We start from the raw sequence: 21,193 nt of genomic DNA, 5'->3' as shown, positions 1-21,193 counted from the left end.
CTCAAATCTTTGTATTTTTTTATTTATATATTTATTTATTTATTACATTAAAATTGTTTTCTTTTCATTGTGAATATATAATTCATTAATATTTTACAATAAAATAATAATTTTTAATTTAACACAATACGTAAAAACAAAAATTAAAAAAAAAACTTTAAATTACAATAAAATTATTAAAAAAATATTATTTCAATTTTCTGCGAACTAGTTTTTCCGGTCGCCATCTTAAATGTCGATTCCCACGCGGCAAACTCAGCTCGTTTTGATTAATACATTTTATTATCGTTTCTTTGTCGAAGATAGCTAAACAAAAGGTAAGTATGACTTGAATTTAATTGTTTTAAAAATTTTTTTTTTTTTTTTTTTTACTACATAGTTGCGTTGCGCCTAACCCATTATGTTTCCATTTGCTTTTGAAATGAGTCAAAAATCCATGTTCGCATTTAAACGAAGAATGATAGACTTTTATAGAATTCTTTCCGACCGGGTAATTTTTATTGTTGCTGTTGTTTTAAAGTTTGTTTGGGTTTGTATTACTGTACACATAGATTCGAAAAAGTTGTCAAAAAACAAATATATAACAAATAAATGTTATCAAAGGCAAGATAAGTTACTTTTCTGCCAAACTGGATATATTTTTTGTGTTTTTATTCAATGTAACATATTTATGCAGCTCGAAAAACATACAGTGTTTACCGATGTATTAAAAACCCGCCGAATATATGTCAACCTATGTCACGGTAACGAGCGAGTTTTTAACAGTATTTTATCCGGTTTTTTATTTATAACATCTTTTCCCACACTTACCGTGTTAAAGAGAGAATAAAACGCCATCTTGAATGTTCCAATACATCGGTAAACACTGTATGGTTTTCGAGCTGAATAAACATGTTACATCGAATAAAAACACGAAAAATATATCTAGTTTTGTAGAAAAGTAACTTATCTTGCCTTTGATAACATTTATTTGTTATATATTTGTTTTTTGACAACTTTTTCGAATATATGTGTACAGTAATACAAACCCGTTTGTTTTTATTTTGCTCTCAGAAAAGATTAATTTCCAGAAAAGAATCAATGACCGCTTACAGATCGAGAAGGGAGCAATGCACTTACCTTAGCTTGCGAAAGAATTGCTCCCTTACGTGACGAAACCGTCTTGTAGTATCTTCGCCAAACTAAAGTGAAAAAGATTTACGTTCAATCGCCGGCAACCGAATCAACTTGTGGTGAAAGAAAGAGAAGTAATTGATTTTCGAAATTTTACAAAAGTAAAAAATAGAAAAATTTGACACAAGGCCAAACATGGGGGGGGGGTCTTTGCTATCTAATCTAACCTAACTAGTTCCTACTTTCACTCTACTTCCACCATAATACCACATTCATACTATACATCCATCAGCATATAAATCCTTCGTCAGTCACCATAAGAACATCATACCATGAAAGAGAAAAAAAAAGGGGGGGGCAAGGAATCTCCTCCCTTAAATAGTGGAAGAATCAGATGATTAACTATCACATGATCCGGAGCACAAAAAAACTTTAAAAGGGTGGATAACAACAGCAACAATTCTTGGTTAGTATTCAAGGTAAGTGCACGCCGATCCTTCTCTTCTCAAGTAATCATTAATCCTTTTCTTCACAGAAATTGAAAACGTTGCAAATTCATTGTTTTGTTATTAATGTATGCTAGGCACCGTCTTTTTAAAAATCTACCAAAAATCAGGTAATTATCCAATCAATACGAAATTTTCAGCGATTATTAAGAGAAGAATGAACTTTATAACAGTGTACTTATTTTTCATAAACGATATTTATGTATATTTTTTTTTTTTTTTTTTTTGCTTACAAACACCCCTTTCTTTTGTGGGGGTTCCAAATATGCTTAAAATAATCATCTGAAACTGAACAAAACCTATTGTCTTGTTGTAAGGGACAGGATTATAGATTAAAAAAAAAAAAACTTGTTTGTATACCTTATTTTGATGTCTGAATATCAGAAATTCGATTGTGTTTAATTATTCCGCTTTTGAGTTTTGAAGTGTGAAATTCAGTGAATATGTTAAGTAAAATAATTAATTTAAGTTAAGCAAAACAAAAAAAATTTTTTTTAATATTTATACGAAAAAAAGCCATTTTAAAATCTTTGATAAATAAATTAACAATTTTTTTTTAGCGAGCCGAATAATGCATGTGTTAAAAATATCATAATTTTTTCGATCCCGTTTGAAAACGTTTGCCGCGTTTCGACTGCGGTGGACCAAACGCGCTGAAATACTTTTTTATTCTGCTTTAAATTGCCCCTCCCCATTTTGAAGAGCCTGACCTCCACACACATACACATTAAAAACCAAACTCATACAAATGGTCACCCATCTGGTACTGGGCAGCCTCAGCGTTAATAATACATTGAAATTTTCGTCACTGAAAAATACATTTTTTTTTGGCCTGTTTGGTCCTCGGTATATTGCTTTTTATCAAGTACAAATGTAAGCATTGTCTCAAATCGACACAAAGTAACTGGTTGCCTATATGAATAAGTGGAATTATTTGAAATCTAGGTACTTATATTATAATATTTTTGCCTATTCTCATAGAAAATCATCCTAAATCTTAGACAATATAATTCAATAACTTGAGTGTTATTTCTTCCGCCCGTCACACCAATAATTTCCTGGGTAAGGTTGTTGTCCAAACTTCCAACTTCCAAACTTCTGTATACCTTCTCTCAATTCCAAACAAACTTCTGCTAATTCAACTTATTTCTTTGAAATCCAACTTCAAAATGAACATCCCTCTAAAAACTTAACCCATCTCATTTGCATATCGGGTGTTCACATTGCAGGCATATAAAGAAATAAGGCAGCCATTTTTGTTTCTTTCTTCTTCATTCATTTCATTCCACGACCGACCCATTGAATTATGCACACGTGCTAATTAGGTAAGTCGCACGTTTTCCTACACTCCCCCCTGATCTCATGATCACACACACAGGGCAGGGGGGCAGTCATCTTTGTCGGGTACTTCTTCGAAGAATTGGGGAAGCACTTTCTCATTGGCATCTTCCTCATTACCACCGTTATTGCCACCAGTCTGTTCCATTATTCCCTTTTGTGGTTCCCTATGCGGTGTTTCACAATCAGGGCAAGGGGGCAGTATCCGTCTTTGTCGGGTACTCCTTCGAAGAATCAGAGGCATCACTTCCTCGATTCCATCTTCCTCAGTATGTTCCATCATCCCCTCTCGTGGTGCTATAAGCGGTGTTTCACAATCACGGCGGGTGGGCAGTATTCGTCTTTCTCGAGTACTTTGATGAGGAACTGGTGGTATTACTTCCTCATGTCCATCGTTCTCATAACAATTGTCACTAGTATGTTCCATCATTCCCTCATCTGGTTCTGTAGGTTTCTATGCTCACCTGTAGGGGCAGTAGGCGATCAGGATCATTCCTGAACTGTATGTGATCTTCCTCATTATCCTCACAATCAGAAGAGGTATAACAGGGGTGGATATCTTTTACATGACATGGTACACCATTAATCAACATGGTCCGAGGACTTATGATTTTGTCTATTTTTCCTCTGCAAAATTTTACAGTGCACCCAGCATTTGGGGGTTTTACCCAAACACGGTCTCTCACTTGATATGGTGTATTGACAACACTAACCACTGACATCAATTCCTTGTATACGCTGTTCATAGCTCTAAATCCCATTAACTGGCACAGTTTCTGGTGTTGCATCGTCCTTTGGTGCCACATTATACCAGTACACAGCTTCTGGAATAGAACACTGTGTCCTGGCCGCAATTCTTTTAATAGTGTGGTGACACCTCTCCGCTATACCGTTACCGTCTGGAAAATATGCACATCGGTAACGCATTCTAATCTCCCATTCCTGCGTAAATTTCTGAAATTCTTGACATCGAAACGTAGTGGTATTATCAGCCAGAATTTCCAGCGGGGCACCACGTTTAAAAAAGACAGCTCTCAACTGTCGTATTATGCTAGATGCATTCTGTCGTGTCAACAGGCGCCATATCGTGAACCGTGTCAGGCCACAATCTGTCAAGCTCAAAAAATGCTTGCCCTCATAATGCATTATATCTATTCCTACTTGATACCAGTTGTCCTCCACCTCAAGCTTCCCTTTTTGCCATTGGAACAGTGCCAGATCAATTTGCTGACACTCTTCACACGAGCGTATAGCTGCCTTGATTGATTCTCTTCTAGTTGAAGGACACACTCTTCGGACAAAATATGTTGTCCTCCGAATTCCGGGATGTCCACTCATTTCGTCAGCATCAGACAAGGCCAAACTATCTGCCAAGAACTTTGCAGCTAATTCTACCCTAAGCGACAAAGGCCATCAACTCCTCGTATTTCCTCCTGTAACAGACAACAGGCTATGCAACATACAAATATCTGTGCGTGAGGTCGCCAAGCTAATCAAGAACCTTAATTTCAATAAAGCAACTGGCCCTGACGACATTCCATTTATAGTGCTGAAAAAGCTCTAACGAGAACTTGCCCCCATAGTTACAAAACTGTTTAAGCGTTGCCTTTAGGAGAAGTGCTTTCCAACACCCTGGAAAACCTCATCAGTGTTCCCTGTATTTAAGAATTCAGGCGAAAAGTCATCTTCCTCTCAGTACAGACCAATAAGTCTCCTGTGTGTCATGAGTAAGTTACTGAAATCCATATTAAATAAAGAATTAGTCAACCACCTCAGGAGAAATAACCTTCTTAGTGACATGCAATATGGTTTCTGCTCCGCAAGATCTACAGCAGATGTGCTAACGGATATATCTCATAGGATTAGTGAATCTCTTGACAAAGGCTTCCTTTCCAGGGCAATTGCTCTTGACATATCGGAAGTCTTCGATAAGGTATGGCATAAGGGCCTACTTTACAAGATTTCCAGTTACAGTATTACTGGAAATGTTTTCTCAATCATTAAATCATTTCTCTCTGATAGGCTCATAAGAGTATTGGTTGACTGGCAGAAATCAGAGGCCCACAGTATTAATGCTGGAGTCCCTCAGGGGTCAATCCTGGGCCCAACTCTCTTCCTGATCTTTTTTTTTTTTACATGGAGTTCACCACTTATCAAGGCCCAATGGCCACTCAGGGATAAGGGTTATTGTGTGTACAGTAATCAAAGGGATAGTGTAGCAATAGTATTGGAGAATTGGTAAGGTGTCATTACTTAGGGGGGGGCGGTTTATCAGGAATTTGTTTGTGTTGGACTTGAAGACATCCAGGTTGAAGTCGGGAGGGAAACAGGCAAGCGGAACAGAGTTCCACAGGCGTGCAGTTCTAAGAATGAAGCTTTGTTCATGGTATCTACGTTTTGATTTAGGCACAGATAGGGAGTGGAGAAAATTATTGACGGTGGTTTCAGCTAGTCGGGTGTTTTGTGAGAAAGATTGGCGAGGGGGGACCAGAGAATGGAGCTCAGACGAGTACCTGCCATGGAAGTAATGATAAAACAATGACAGGCTCGCTACATCTCTTCTGTGGGAAGGAGGTTGCAGGGTAGAGAAAAGGGTATCCCCCACCAAGCCACGCAGTCTATTTTGTACTCCGTCAAGGCAGGATAGGCTGTTTATTGCCCATATGTGGCAGCAATACTCCATCTTTGGATGTACTTGGCTCTTATATAGATAGAGAATTGCATAATTAGTGAGATATCTTCTGGAGCGGTAGAAGGATCCCACCATTTTCCCAGCGACTTTGGCCGCAGACTTGATGTATGTGTTCCATTTAAGATCAAGTGTAAAGGTCAAACCCAGGAGCTTATCAAATCCTGGGGATCCCTTAGACGAGAGCCATCCATTTCAATTGATGCCAGATGGGGATCAGAGCGTTTATGATGTAGAGATAGGAGCTTGGTCTTAGATGCATTAAAGGTAACCAGCCACCTCTTTCCCCACTGTACCACGCACTCAAGTTCAGAGGAGAGAGAATCAGAGAGAACATCATCATTTACGGCCTTTGATGTGTTGCCATAGATAGTCGTGTCATCAGCATAGATGTCAACGAAAGATTTTAGTATGTGTTCTACATCAATGATCTCACAAAACATATACTTAAATCATTCGTTGACATCTATGCTGATGACCCGACCATCTATGGCAACACATCAAAGGCCATAAATGACAAAGTTTTCTCTCCTCTGATCTTGAGCGCATGGTAGAGTTGGGGAAGAGGTGGCTGGTTACTTTTAATGCATCCAAAACCAAGCTTCTATCTCTACATCATCAACACTGATCCCCATCTGGCATCAATTGAAATGGATAGCTCTTGTCTTGGGGAAGCTCCATATTTTGACAAGCTTCTGGGTTTGACCTTTACTCCTGATCTGAAATGGAACACGTACATCAGGTCTGTTGCCAAGGACGCTGGGAAAATGGTGGGATCCTTCTACTGCTCCAGAAGATATCTCACTACTGATGCAATTCTCTATCTGTATAAAAGCCAAGTATGTTCAAGAATGGAGAACTTCTGCCATATCTGAGCAGGAGCTGCTAAAAGCAGCCTATCCTGCCTTGACAGAGTACAAAATAGACTTTGTGGCTTAATGGGGGATGCCCTTTTCTCTTCCTTGCAACCTCTCTCCCACAGAAGAGATGTTGCGAGTCTGTCTTTGTTTCATCATTATTTCCATGGCAAGTGCTCGTCTGACCTAAAATCTCTGTTCCCCCTTCACCAATCTTTCACAAAAAACACCCGTCTAGCTGAAACTACTGTCATTAATTTTCCCCACGATTTATCTGTGCCTAAATCCAAACGTAGATTCCATGAGCAGAGCTTCTTTCTTAGAAGTGCATGACTGGAACTCTCTTCCGTTTGCCTGTTTTCGCAGCTGACTACAACTTGGATCAAGTCCAACATAAACAAATTCCTGAAAAACCGCTCTCTTAAGTAAGACACCATATCAAATATCCAATAGTAATGGTTGTACACGCAATAATCCTTGTCCCTGAGTGGCTTAGTAACCTCTATGTAAAAAAAAAACATTTAATTTCTAATAATACTAACATGTTTAACTTTTCAATAATACCAACATATTTAACTTTTCAATAATACCAACATATTTAACTTTCTAATAATACCAACATATTTAACTTTTTAATAATACTAACATATTTGATGTTTTTAAAATACCAATATATTAAACTTTTTTTAAAATACCAACATATTAAACATTTTTAAAAATACCAGCATATTAAACTTTTTTTAAAAATACCAACATATTTAACTTTTTAATAATACCAACATATTAAACTTTTTAATAATACCAACATATTAAACTTTTTAATAATACCAACATATTAAACTTTTTAATAATACCAACATATTAAACTTTTTAATAATACCAACATATTAAACTTTTTAAAAATACCAACATATTAAACTTTTTAATAATACCAAAATATTTAACTTTTTAATAATACCAAAATATTTAACTTTTTAATAATACCAACATATTAAACTTTTTTAAATATACCAACATATTAAACTTTTTTTTAATATACCAACATATTAAGCTTTTTTTAAAATACCAACATATTTAACTTTATAATAATACCAACATATTTAATTTCTAATAATACCAATATATTTAACTGCAAGCTATTTCAGCACAACAATGAAAATAGGCAAACGAGTAAGGTTAAGCAAATTTTTAAATCTGCTCTATTTCTAGTTGTAAAAACACTATTTAATTACAAACTAGCTTCCCTCGGTGCATCAGAATGTTTGGGGAATTTTAGACACCCCTAACACAAAACTGTAAATAAAATATAAAAAAAACTCATACTTTCAGTATTTTAAAGTTGGTTATTTTTTTTGTGGAATATACTTCCAAAATAAACTATTAGAGTTGTTTAAAAAAAATAATAGAAATATTATTTTTTTTTATCTTTTAATAACAGTGTTTACAAAATGCTGGCACGCCTTCATGCAGCCATTTTTTTACATGATGAAATCAATTGAATTTTACGAGTTAAACATTTTTCAATTTTTAATCTTTAAAAACTATCAAAATTTTTCTATTGGTTCAATTCTTACAATATTTTCAGGGTCAATGTGAAATTTTATACTCTTTCCAATAAACCGAATATAATATTTTAGACAAACGTTTTTTTTTAATTCCCCTCCCCCATTTTGAAATATCTATTAAAATTTAGATAATTAATTTACTCACCAAAGTTTTATATATCACAAATGGAAGATAAAAGATCAATAATTTAAAACAAAAAAACGTGTTTTTTGACATTTCCCTGTAAAATCCACATTGATTTTTTTAAGTGAAAGCTCATGTTATGAGTATTGTCAAGTAAATATCGAATATGTTATGAATATTGTCAAGTAAATATCGAATTCTTATGAGAATTTTTTTCTATTTCATTCAATGTTTTCTTTTTTAGATATTTAAAAATATTCACTCAATAAAGAAGAAATAAAATATATCAATCAATAACTCATGTATTTAATTAAGAGAATAAAAAAAATCCGTAGAGTGTTTTTTTTTTTTAAGGAAAAAGACTCATAATGTAGGCGTTCATTTTTCAACTAAGGTGAACCAAAAATACTAATTTTGGTTTACAGCACACAATAGAAAGAGACATTAATTGTGGCACTTCAAAACCACTGTAAGATAAACTGGAATAAAATCAGACGTTTGTCTCCCTTTATTTGAACAGTGAAAAAACATCTGAGTTCACGTTTTTTTTATCCTTGGTTAAAAAAGTATTTTATTTAAAAGGGATATGGAATATAAGTATAAATATGGATAAATTCTTTACAATGAACAATGGAAGTACACATTGAATAGTATTTTTTGTAGGTAAGTGATTTTTTGGAATTGATACATATTTTTTATAATCGAAGTAAGTAAAATTTCGTTGATTTTCTTTAAATCTTTTTTAAAGGAAACAGATTAAAAAAACATATTGCATGATTTGCTATTAAACCTGTTATTTTTTTTATTTGGTCTTTGCTCCTTTTATTGAAAAAAATTAGGGTCTGAATTACATTTTTTAAGTAGTCTAAGCTCTTAAAGATAGTAAGTTTAATTAATCAAGTTCATATACAGCATTTTTAATGAAGGTTTCTGATACACCTAGCGCTTCCCGGTCGTACAATATGCTTAAACATGATATTTTAATTTATGTAGATTGTGGGAGGATTGACTCACACAAGCAGTTTCCTGATAGTTGAATCGCTTCTGAATACTGTCCTGGTGTCATATGGATTATATATTCTTTCAAGTTTATCAACAAGCCCTTAATGTATGGTATAAAAACTGTGGTGAGTTTCCGAGTGGTGTCCTTTGGTGAGTTGTCCAGATTTCTTGGAGCTGATGTTATGCTATCTGGATAGATTCTTTGGTGGAAGGTTTCTCTTAAACTATCCATCTTCTCTTGATCTGCATTGTTGTTACTTCATATTGCTTTTTGATGTGTTGTCGCCAACAAATCATTTCATTCTTTACATTATATACTGATAGTGTGACTTGAAGTTTACATATTGTCTTGTGAAAGTTGGCTTTCGGTATACAGATGGCATAAACATCTGACAAATGCGAGTTATTGAATGATAATTTGTTATGTCTTTTTTCATGGTGAACACTATAGTTGCATAGAGTCATTGGTCTAGTAAGGTTTGAACATCTTCCTGCTGATGTTATAGTATGAATGTTTCATCCACATAAGTAAAAAAGGGCTCCGTTCAAAATTTCATTAAAATTCCCGAGTTCAACAGAAACATTCCCAAGTTTGATAAGATAAACCTGAAGAAATATAAAAGGTTTTATCAACCGAAATGTTGTAAAAACGACACTCAAGATGAGAACAGTAGACTGATGAATCCAAATTATACGAATAATCTATCCTCATCTCAAAAATTCAAAAACAAAATGTTTTTTTTAATTTTTTTTGTTTTGTTTACAGATTGCAAACAGCTGTTATAAAAGAAAGCTATTTGCAAAGGTTGTCAAAAGACATTGAAATCTGTAAAGAACTATTATTTCATATTCTCCAGGCAACAACCACCAATTATTATCTGTGAATAATATCTGATGATGACCTGTGTGAACATTTGTGAGTATAAATTATTAGTAATAGTAATTATATATATATATATATATATATATATATATATATATATATATATATATTGATGACCTGGGTGAGCACTTGTGAGTATAAATTATTTGTAATAATAATAATTATAGATATATATTGTGTGTAGCATTTTTATTTAAGCAAACGTTATTAAAAATAACAGAACGTTGGTTTAATTATATCGTTTTTTGGCTTTTTATATTTTTGTGTTAAAATCTAAAAAAAAAAAAAGTCAATGCAAGCCTTCAAAGTGTCACAAACGTTTTTGATTATTTGCTGAATTCTTATCGGGTGACAAAAGCAAATAAACAATAGAAAAAATAGGAATCTTAAAGCAGATGCAAGGTAAACATTTGGAAACAGATGGCAAATTATTCATGGTGAACTTCACTGCAAAATATTTATTGGCCAGAATATGGATCACAAGATTAATGTAGTATTACACTAAGCAATTGAAAATATTATTTCTGGTTTGATATGCAATATTGTTAATTGTAAGGTAAGCTTTTTTGTAGATAGCTTTTACTTTATTTTTGAAAGAATAGGAATTTTTTGTGATACATATCAAACTTACTTTATTTTTAACACCAAAAAAGATAAGAAATCTTAAAAAAGTAAGAAAAGTTAAAATTGAAAAGAACTCTGTTATTTAAACAATGTAAATAATTATTATTTTATATTCTCCAGGCAACAACCACCAATTATTATCTGTGAATAATATCTGATGATGACCTGAGTGAGCACATGTGAGTATAAATTATAATTATTATTAATAATAATTTTTTATATATATGTTAAATAAGCCATGAAAGCACGTTCTGGATCTGTCTGATTAAATTAATTATTAAATCATAGATGCCTTCTAGTTAATCAACAGACCGAAAACATCAAACAGCCTGAATTACCTCCCTTTAATTGTTATAGAAAATAAAATCAACCCTGCTTCTCAGAATTAACTAGTAGCAATTAACAACATAATTGGATTATCTCCCTTCACAATTGTCTTTAGCAACGATATAAAAACATATTCAAGTAGAATGACAATGAATTTTAAAACACTAAATAATAATAAATAGATTAAAATACCTTTCTCGAAATGTTGCACAAGGATTTATATATAATACAGCCTTTTTATTTATTCTCATATTCAATTAAACTTTAAACCTAAGATGGTCTTAAATCTAAGTACTAAACCACTGATAATATGTAAACATTACTTTCCAATAATATGAAACTAAAATTAACTGTAATGTTATTGCAAGGTTGTGTCACGGCCATACTATAAATATAGAAATAAAAATTCAACGAATGGGATATATTGAAAAAAATTTTTTAAATGGCTTAGCCTGTGAAAAAATTTTTTTTAAATGGCTTGGCCTGTGAAAACTTTTCATGGCTCTGTTCTTAAATAAGGATATGAAAATTAGGCGATATATTAATATTTAAATGGGCTTTTCCGTAGCAAAGGTAAATATTTCTCACATGCTTTTCCCGTTAAGGGAATTTTTCTTTCTTTTTTCTTTCTCTTCAAAAATACTCTATTGTCAAAAGTGTTTTTATTCATAAAGTCTGAAGAAATGCTGGTTTTTGAAAATTTTCAAACGATATAATGTTTGAAATTGTTCGACCGGACATGGAAACAATTGTAACGTAAAATGAAATACGCATTTTGTTGCCATCAACACATTGTTTGAAGTCTTGATTTTTCTTTCACAGTGTATATATATATATATATATATATTGTGTGTAGCATTTCGTATTTAAGCACACATTATTAAAATAACAGAACTGGTTTAATTATCATTTTTTTGCTTTTTATTTTTGTGTGAAAATCAATATAAAATCAATGCAAGCCTTAAAAGTGTCACAAATGTTTTCTTATCAAGTGATAAAAGCAAATGAACAAGAGAAAAAACATAAAATAGATAAGAAATCTTAAAAATTAAAGAAAAATTTCAGATTAAAAAGAACTCTGTTATTTTAACAATGCTTAAATATGATTTCATGTATCCACATAAAATATGATGAGGCGATACATTTATCAATGTTCAGTTTTATGTATTGATATTCAGTCAAAACGACTCAATATGTTGCTAGCACTTAGTAGTAAGTTATGAAAATATATCCATGGAAATTAAACTATTCGGGCTTCTGCGTCTGACGTTCTCTATGGAGCTGAAATGCATAAGTTCTAGTGTAGCTTAATTGCCATAATATACTTTTATTACTTGTATATATTACATATCCAAACTAGTTGCTTCCACCAATTAGGTATTTCTGAATCCTCAAAAAATGGGCTAATTTTGAAGTGAACAAACAAGAATTCTTTACGATTTTTGTTTGAAATGTACTTTGTAATGTCTGTGTGAATGTTCAGAAACTTAATAGCATATAAGCCCCATCATTTATTGGCCCATACTAGTGTACATGTAAAAATTCCAAAATCACATCAAATCACATTGAAGCCTTAATTTTTGAGAAAATCTCATACAATTTCTGTGTTAGAAACTTGATATTTTCTTCATAGAAAACAAATATTTTAAGTTCCAACGTTTTTCTTAATAAATATTCAATTTAAATTTACTTACAATTTTACGCTTTTTATTCAAAAAATTATTTATGCATTTAAAAATACATATTTTCTTGTAAATACCGAGAGGAAGTATAGTAAACTTTAAGAAAATAAACTCACTTAAGTGATAATCACATTGCATCATTTAAATGTTCACTATTATTGCCTTTTGTTAGATTTTGGAATTGAATATAAGAGTAAATAATTAGGTTTACATAAAGTACATCAAACAATAAACAAATTCAAATATCTAATCTTTCTTCTTTAGTATGCTGAAATAAATTCATTACATAAGTCAATAGAAGATTGATTTTTTTGTTCAAAAACTCAATGTTTCTATATTTTTCAAGTTACTTGTCTCTCAGCAATTTTCAGTTTGCCGTTTGTAAAGGCAAAATATTTCTCACAATCATATTAACTAAAAAAAATAAATTTAGATTTCAGAAAGTAGGATAAGTTTTCTCTTTAAAATGCATAGGAAGGAACACTTTATTCTGCTATTTCTGCAATTACATGGTTGTGTATTGAGTGACCATCTTTACACATGGAAAACAACCTACGTATTTCCTTATCTCGGAATATATCAATGTAATATTCAAACTGTGAAAAACACTTTTTGTTTGTTTTCACACAATGAAATAAAATTCTTCAGTATTTGAATAGTTATTGTGAAGACATGATCAGTGAATTTCTCAGCAGTAGCTAAATTTCTTTAGCAATAGCATAAATATTATGAGGAGATATATTGAAATTTAATATGAGGTAATAAATAATTAAGCAATCAACACATCAATTTCATTCTAATATTCAAGTTTTAATATCAAATTTACTTTTCGTTTGTCAACAATTTTCTGCTTTATTATAAGAGTAAATTATGTGTACAGGAAAATATTGCTTAAGAAAATAAAGTAGAAAGACTGAAAAATATAACTAAAAAAGACAGACTTTGTCAGATGATTTAACCAACCTATTAAAGCATGCTTAAATAAATTCATTACACTAGTTAATAGACGATTTTCTCGTTCAAAAACTCAACCTAAATAATTATAAAACTCAAATGACCTTGTAACAGGTGTTGTAACCAACATCCGATTTACGACTTCCGGTTGCACATATGTACATAAACAAATAATCAACGCGACAATTAAACACATTATTTTACTGTGTACGTTTTCAGCGTCCCATTGTTTTGTTATTTTTAGTGTTTTAATTATCCAACTAAACAATTGTTAATACTTTCTGCATTTTTTACATCGTTCATTTTCGTATTATGTTTAAGTTATTTTAACACAATTTTCTTACAACTAAATCTACTTTAACCCGTTGACAACCATAAGGGCATTTTACAACAGCGATTTACCTACTGCCTTCATTTTAAACAATTCTACACTACCAACCTAAATAAATAATCCCCAAAATATGCTTTTTTTTTCAATTTGCGTTACAAATAATAACCATGACAATAAAACATATTGTTTTACTGTGTATGTTTTTCAGAATGACTCATAGAAATCTATATTCTTTTTTCATTTTAATATACTTTCATAGAAATGTTTCTGTTATGTCACAAGAAACTATTTTCTTTACGTCACAAGTGTCACACTCATATAGTAATTCCACACAACGGGTCAGGGGTAGTCTAGTATTACTATATTTTTCAAGGTACCTTGACAACCATAAGGGCATTTTACAACAGCGATTTACCTACTGCCTTCATTTTTTTAAATTTATTCTCCATTTTTTAAAACACCTTTCTTAAAAAACATTCATACATTTTCTTCTACGCTACCAACATAAATAAATAATCCTGAAAATATGTTTTTTTTTAATTTGCATTACAAATAAATAATCAATGTGACAATAAAACATATTGTTTTACTGTGTACGTTTTCAGTGTCTCAATTGTTTTTTATTTTCATGTTTAAATCAAAAGATATATAAAAATTTGAATTTAACTTAAAGGATTATGGTATCTGTTCACTGCACATTTACCTAAAGTATGGCAAACCACTTATAATTCAATGGCTGGAAGTTCTTTTTTCAAAAATAAACAATCCTACACTACCAACATAAATAAATAACCCCAAAAATATGCTTTTTTAAAAAATTTGTATTACAAATAATCACCATGACAATAAAAACGTATTGTTTTACCGTGTATGTTTTTCAGAATGACTCATAGAAATCTATATTCTTTTTTCATTTTAATATACTTTCATAGAAATGTTTCTGTTATGTCACAAAAAACTATTTTCGTTACGTCACAAGTGTCATGCTCATATAGTAATTCCATAGCTAATATAGCATACTGACACAATGGGTCACGGGTAGTCTAGTATTACTACATTTTTCAAGGTACCTGTCTCTCAGTAATTTTCAATTTGCCATTAGTAACGGCCAACTGTTTTTCGCAATCATGTTTTTAAAAAAATTACACTTCAGAAAGTAGGATAACTTTTCTCTTTAAAATGCATAGAAATGGATGCTTTAATCTGCTATTCCTGCAATTATGTGGTTATGTATTAAGTGACCATCTTTTCACATGGAAAACAATGTATTTCCTTATCTCAGAATATATCAATATAATATTCAAACTGTGAAAAATACTTTTGTTTGTTTTCATACAATGCAATAAAGTTCTTCAGTATTTGAATAGTTATTATGAAGACAGCATCAGTAAATCTCTCAGCAGTAGCTAAATTTGTAGAGCAATAGCCTTTGACATATCCAAGGCTTTTGATAGTGTATTGCATAACGGTTTACTTCACAATATTGTCACCTATAGAATAGCTGGAAATGTCCTCACAATTATTAAATCCTTTCTCTCTAATAGTCTTATAAGTAGCCATTTATATGCAGAAATCAGAAGCTCATATTATCAACGCAGGTTTCCTTCATGCTTCAATCCTGGGCCATAACTCTCTTTCTGATCTTAATCAAAGATCTCCCAAATCATATTCTTAGATCATTTGTAGACATTTATGCAGCTAACACCACAATGTATGGCAACACTTCAAAGACCAGCAATGAAAAAGATCTTTCTGATTCTCTCTTTTCTGATCATTCAAATGGTGAAAGGAGGAAAAAGGTACCTGGTTAATTTAAATCTATCTAAAACCAAGCTTCTTTCTTTTCATCACAATCGCTCTGAGTCCCATCTACCCCCAATTAAAATTGTCTTGGGGAAGCACCATGTCTTGATAAGCTTCTTGGCCTGAGCTTCAATCCTGATGTGAAATGGAACATATACATTAAATCAGTTGCCAGTTTGAAAAATGGTAGAGTCATTCTATCGCTCTTGTAGGTATCTCACTGCTGATGCAATTCTCTATGCATATTAGAGCAAAAATCGAGTAATCTTCCCACATCTGGCAGATGCTGAATGCCCCGCTTATCCTGCCCTGATAGTTAAAAAATTACATCAACACTTATTAGATAATGTACTTTTCTCTTCCTTTCAACCTCTTTTCTACTGAAGAGATGTTGCGACCCTGCCTCTACTTTATCATTATTTTCATGTCAGGTGATTGTCTTTCCAAAGAACTGGCCATTTGTGAAGGTCTGTTCTGCTGGCTTGCTTACTAGCGGACTACAATATGGTGGCCTTCATTGTTAAATAATCCAAATTTTACCCATCTACACCATTACCAATAAGACTACCATTCATTTACTCTTATCCTTGATCAGCTTTAAGGCTTGGATAAGCAGGGTTTTCCTTGTAAAAAAACAGATTTCAGAAACTTAACAAAGAAAATGTTATTTATCGAATGATAAAGTAATATATATTTTAGAACAAATTGAAAAGATTTGTGCATATTTCCAGCAAAGTTTTGTTTGTTTATCAATTAAATAAAATTCTGCAGTATTTGAATTATTATTGTAAAGAAAAGATTTAAAAATTAATTTGGAATTTTCTCTCCTTTTTATTATTGAAGGACGATTTCTCATGATGGACACAAATTCATAAATATTAATACCAAAATATATCTCTGTAATAGTATAAATCCAAAAAGCTTTCTTTTGTGTTCTTTTAACAGAGTGATTAGATGAAAAGTTTGTGCCATTTTCCAAATAATTTTCTATGATCTGAATAAATATTTTAAGACAGATTTCAGAAATTAGTTCTGTTAATTAGTTATGTAATAATATAGTTTTTGAATGAGTTAATATCAGCAATAGCATAGAATATGTTATCCTTTTCATGTTTGTTACATTGAAATTCTATCAGTGATTGCCGTGTTCTCCCTTCACTTGTATTAATTGCTAACGATTTGTAACTGAATAGTTTATGTAATCTATTAAAACAGACATGTCCCACTCAGTGTTATAGACTGAATTCCTTTTAATATTTTGTTATTAACAACTTTATTTGCTATGTTCTGCGCATTTAGTATGATTTGTTAGAGTAATCTCTTTGTGACAAATTAATATAAGAATTATGACAATTCTAATAAATTGAATGCTTATATACAACATGGAGTGTAAATAATAAAAATGTATTTATTTTTTTCACAGATGTTCCAGTTTATGAATATTATTCATTCTTACGGAATTAAAATCACAACTTCAATGAATATTATACTGACAAGTATTATTGCTTTCACTTGGTTCAACTAGTGCTATGAGAATAGGATGTCAGAAGATACTGGCTTTTTGACTTAAAATGCACTAAACCTGTATGTTATTGTTTTTTTCTTTCTCCTTGTATAACAGAATCGTTTCTGGCAAAGGCCTAGAAAAAACAATGTTCCTCTACAAAGGAACCAAACAGAAATGTATGAATAAATATTAAAAGTTATAAAGATTTGGAAAACTAAAAGTTTCCCAAAATTACTGGAAATTCTGTATAGTGTTTATATGCCATAAAACATTAGCAAACACTATAAATATTTGCTGATATAAAGAACTTGAAGTGTAAAAGTATTTTCCAAAATTACTGGATATTAAATAACTGTAAAACGGATAATATGCCCTAACACACCCAAACATTTGATTCTATGGAGACAATATACACTAGAAACAAAGCATATCTTGGACCATATATGGATTTTCTTGAACGAGGCAATTTGGAAGAATTTTAATATTTTCATACGATTCATTTTCCTGGCATATTTTTATTAACAACTCATTCTTCTCTCATCAGATTAAAGGATTAAATGACTTTAACATCAATATATTCTAAAGAAACAACATATTTAAGTACTTCTAAATAGAACAAAGCAAAATCACACCACAGAAAAGCTATCTTTTTACCTAAGGTTTTGACTCTTTAAATACAAGTCAAGTTTTGCAGTATGCTTAGAAATTATAGTGGGAATTATCCATTTTTTAAAATCGAATATGTAGATTTTCTGGTTCAAATATTTTAGCACATATACGAACACACCTGAAAACATTCCTCTAAAGTTTGTGTCTCTTCTTTTTGTGACAAACACAATTTGTTTCAGCATATGTAAATACACACTGGAAAACAATTTAAATCCCTAATAGACACTATTATCCATGAGTAATTAATGTGTATCTTTGTCAGAGTTAACCTGTTATGAGCATACTTCCTTCTACAATTATAAACTGACTAAATATTAAAAATAACATAGTTATCAATTCCCAAGTATAATCCACTTGACATAGCTATATACTGACTTAGTGAGAAAAGAAAGTGTATTCTTGTACAATAAGTTCATCATCAATTATAACGATTCATTAGAAAGTTGTCCATAGACAAAAATCATTCTTGTACAATAACCTCATTTTAGCACATTTAGCAAGTATATGAAAATATTCATGCAAAGCTTGTGGCTCTTCTTAGAAATTTGTAGGTCTTCCTTAGAAAGTTGTGCATATACCAAAAGTATACATTAGCACATGTAAAGCTTGTGACTCTTAGCATAAAGCAAAAAAATTCCCTGTAAAATCAGTTCCTCATCAATTAATCATAAGTACATTAGTTGTAGATATGGAAAGATATATTAAAATATTCCGGTAAAGCTTGTGGATTTTCTTAGAAAGTTGTTGCTTTTCCTTAGAAAGTTGTGCATATACCAAAAAAATATATGAAAATAATCATGTAAAGCTTGTGACTCTTAGAAAAAAAATTCCCTGTAAGATAATTTCCTCATCAATTAATAAGTATACATTAGTTGTAGATATGGAAAGAGCCAGTGAAGAAAAGCGATTTACTTGTACTGTGTGTGACTCGATATTTAGTTATTCATCACAGTTAGTTTCACATATGCGAACACACACTGGAGAAAAGCCATACCAGTGTACAGCTTGTGCTTCTTCTTTTCGTCAAAAGGCACATTTGTTATCACACATGCGGATACACACTGGGGAAAAGCCATTTTCTTGTGAAGTCTGTGCTGCTTCGTTTCGTGCGAAAGACACTTTAGTTAAGCACATGCGAAGACACACGGGGGAAAAACCATATTCGTGCACAGTTTGTGATTCGGCGTTTAGTGTTAGAAAGTATTTAGTTGAACATATGCGACGCCATACGGGAGAAAAGCCATATTCTTGCAATGTATGTTGCTTTTCATTTACCAAGAAAGCAACATTAGTTAATCATATGCAAACACACGCTGGAGAAAATTCATATTTTTGTAATGTTTGTGGCTCTTCTTTTAGCTTGAAATCTACATTAGTTAAACATATACGATTACACACTGGAGAAAAGCTATATTCTTGCAATCTTTGTGATTCGTCTTTTTATAGGTCATCAGCATTAAATACACATATGCGAACACACACTGGTGAAAAGCCATATTGTTGTAATGTTTGTGGCTCTTCATTTAGTGTGAAATCAACATTAGTTAAACATATGCTAAGACACACTGGAGAGAATCCATACATTTGTGAAGTATGTGATAAATCATTTTCAGAAAGCGGCTCCTTAAAAATGCATATTCGAATACACACTGGGGAAAAACCCCATTCTTGTGAAGTGTGTCAGAAGTCTTTTTCACATAGCAATTCTTTGCAGAATCATATAAGAATCCACACTGGAGAGAAACCATATTCTTGTCAAATGTGTTTGGCTTCATTTACACAGAAGGAACACTTAAAAACTCATATGCGAATACACAGTGGAGAAAAACCATATCCATGTGAAATATGCAGCAAGTCATTTTCGGAAAAAGGAAATTTAAAAAAACATATGAGAGTACACACTTAAACGACATGGTCTCTGAAAGAAATAAACATTATAACGGTTGTGATAGGAGACACTGGATTAATAAAAAAGAATCTTCAGAAATACTTAGAAGCAATCCCTGGAAGACCAAGCTGTAACAAAATACAAATAGCAGCCATAAAAGAGCCCTCGGATATAAATTTAAATCATAACAGAATCAAGTGTTAGCTCCAGGAGGGATTAACCTCTTGATCTCATAAAGCTTAGTGAAGTAAAATAAATAAAAAGTGAAGTTTGTGGATATTCTTGTTCTACAAAATCATACTTAGTGATACATATTAGAACTTACTCTAGGAAACTCACACAGTGTTTGAGAGAAAAAGAACTTTAATAGAACATTCGAATACCTATGTCGCTCATATAGACTTCAAGTGTTAGCCCCAGGTTGTAGGCACTTTCTGAGAACTTCCACTGAAGTAAAATAAAATAAAAAAGGAAAATAGAGATAAAGAAGCTTAATGGAACATTCGAATATCTATATATCTCATATAGAGTTCAAGTGTTAGCCCCAGGGCATGGGCCACTTGATTTCTGAGAACTTCGACTGATAAAAAATAAAAAAATAGAATAGCCACTGTTTTATAAAATCTTCAATTATAAAGACAAACACTAAATTAAAGTAATATTTTTGTAGAGTAGGATCCGACTTTTAGTCATCATTAAAATTTTCTCTTCATATGCGAACATACCCCTGTTAAAAACATATTCTTTATAGTGTATCGTTTGTCTTTTCTTCAAAACTAATTTAATTGAAACATACATGAACAATTACTTTAATTGATTTCTGAAAACTTCAAATGAATTAACATAAAACTATGGCCTAATGTCTGGATGCAAAATCCTATTTACAGATGGCTTTTACATTGTTGTCTGTCACAACAAAGTATGTAAATATGTCCATTGAAAGATCTGTAGAAAAATGCTGCTTGACAAACCATCGAGCATCTGGGAAGATGGAACCTCAATTATAACATCCACCGGAAAAGGTGACAATGTTCGATGACAAATGCATACAGGTGGGCAGATACATTAAATACAAGGCCTTAAAGTCAAACGTAGTATCGAACAAAATCGAAACGTCTGTGTTTATTGATGTCACCATTCAAAATGACTGGTCTTAATAGAACTGAACAAGGCAAAATATCAGAACTTCGATCATGATTTCATAGTCCAATTGGCATTTTTAAAATACATACCATGTGTGATAGAAACAACTAACCTAATGTTTAAAAAATACTTTGAAATGATCCTTGCAAGATCACACTGTAACAATTACAGATAGTAGCCAAAAAAGG

The 21,193-nt window shown here is 31.8% G+C and overlaps 1 long non-coding RNA gene across 2 annotated transcripts; it reads left to right on the top strand.

Moving 5' to 3' along the window:
• Window positions 1–216: 216 nt before the first annotated feature.
• Window positions 217–19,545, top strand: LOC145271403 (uncharacterized). Of its 2 annotated transcripts, XR_013865857.1 has the most exons (4): window positions 225–317; window positions 9,961–10,110; window positions 10,822–10,880; window positions 17,222–19,545. It is a non-coding gene; the product is annotated as an uncharacterized LOC145271403 (long non-coding RNA). The 2 variants fall into 2 exon arrangements; XR_013865856.1 differs by lacking the exon at window positions 9,961–10,110 and having other exon boundaries at window positions 217–317.
• The last annotated feature ends 1,648 nt before the right edge of the window (window positions 19,546–21,193 follow it).

The sequence above is a fragment of the Euprymna scolopes genome, chromosome 46 (genome assembly GCF_053919585.1).
Source record: "Euprymna scolopes isolate OS-2025 chromosome 46, ASM5391958v1, whole genome shotgun sequence".
NCBI classification, from domain to species: Eukaryota; Metazoa; Mollusca; class Cephalopoda; order Sepiida; family Sepiolidae; genus Euprymna; species Euprymna scolopes.
The sequence above is the reverse complement of the archived record's forward strand: the minus strand, read 5'-3'. Positions and strand labels throughout refer to the sequence as shown.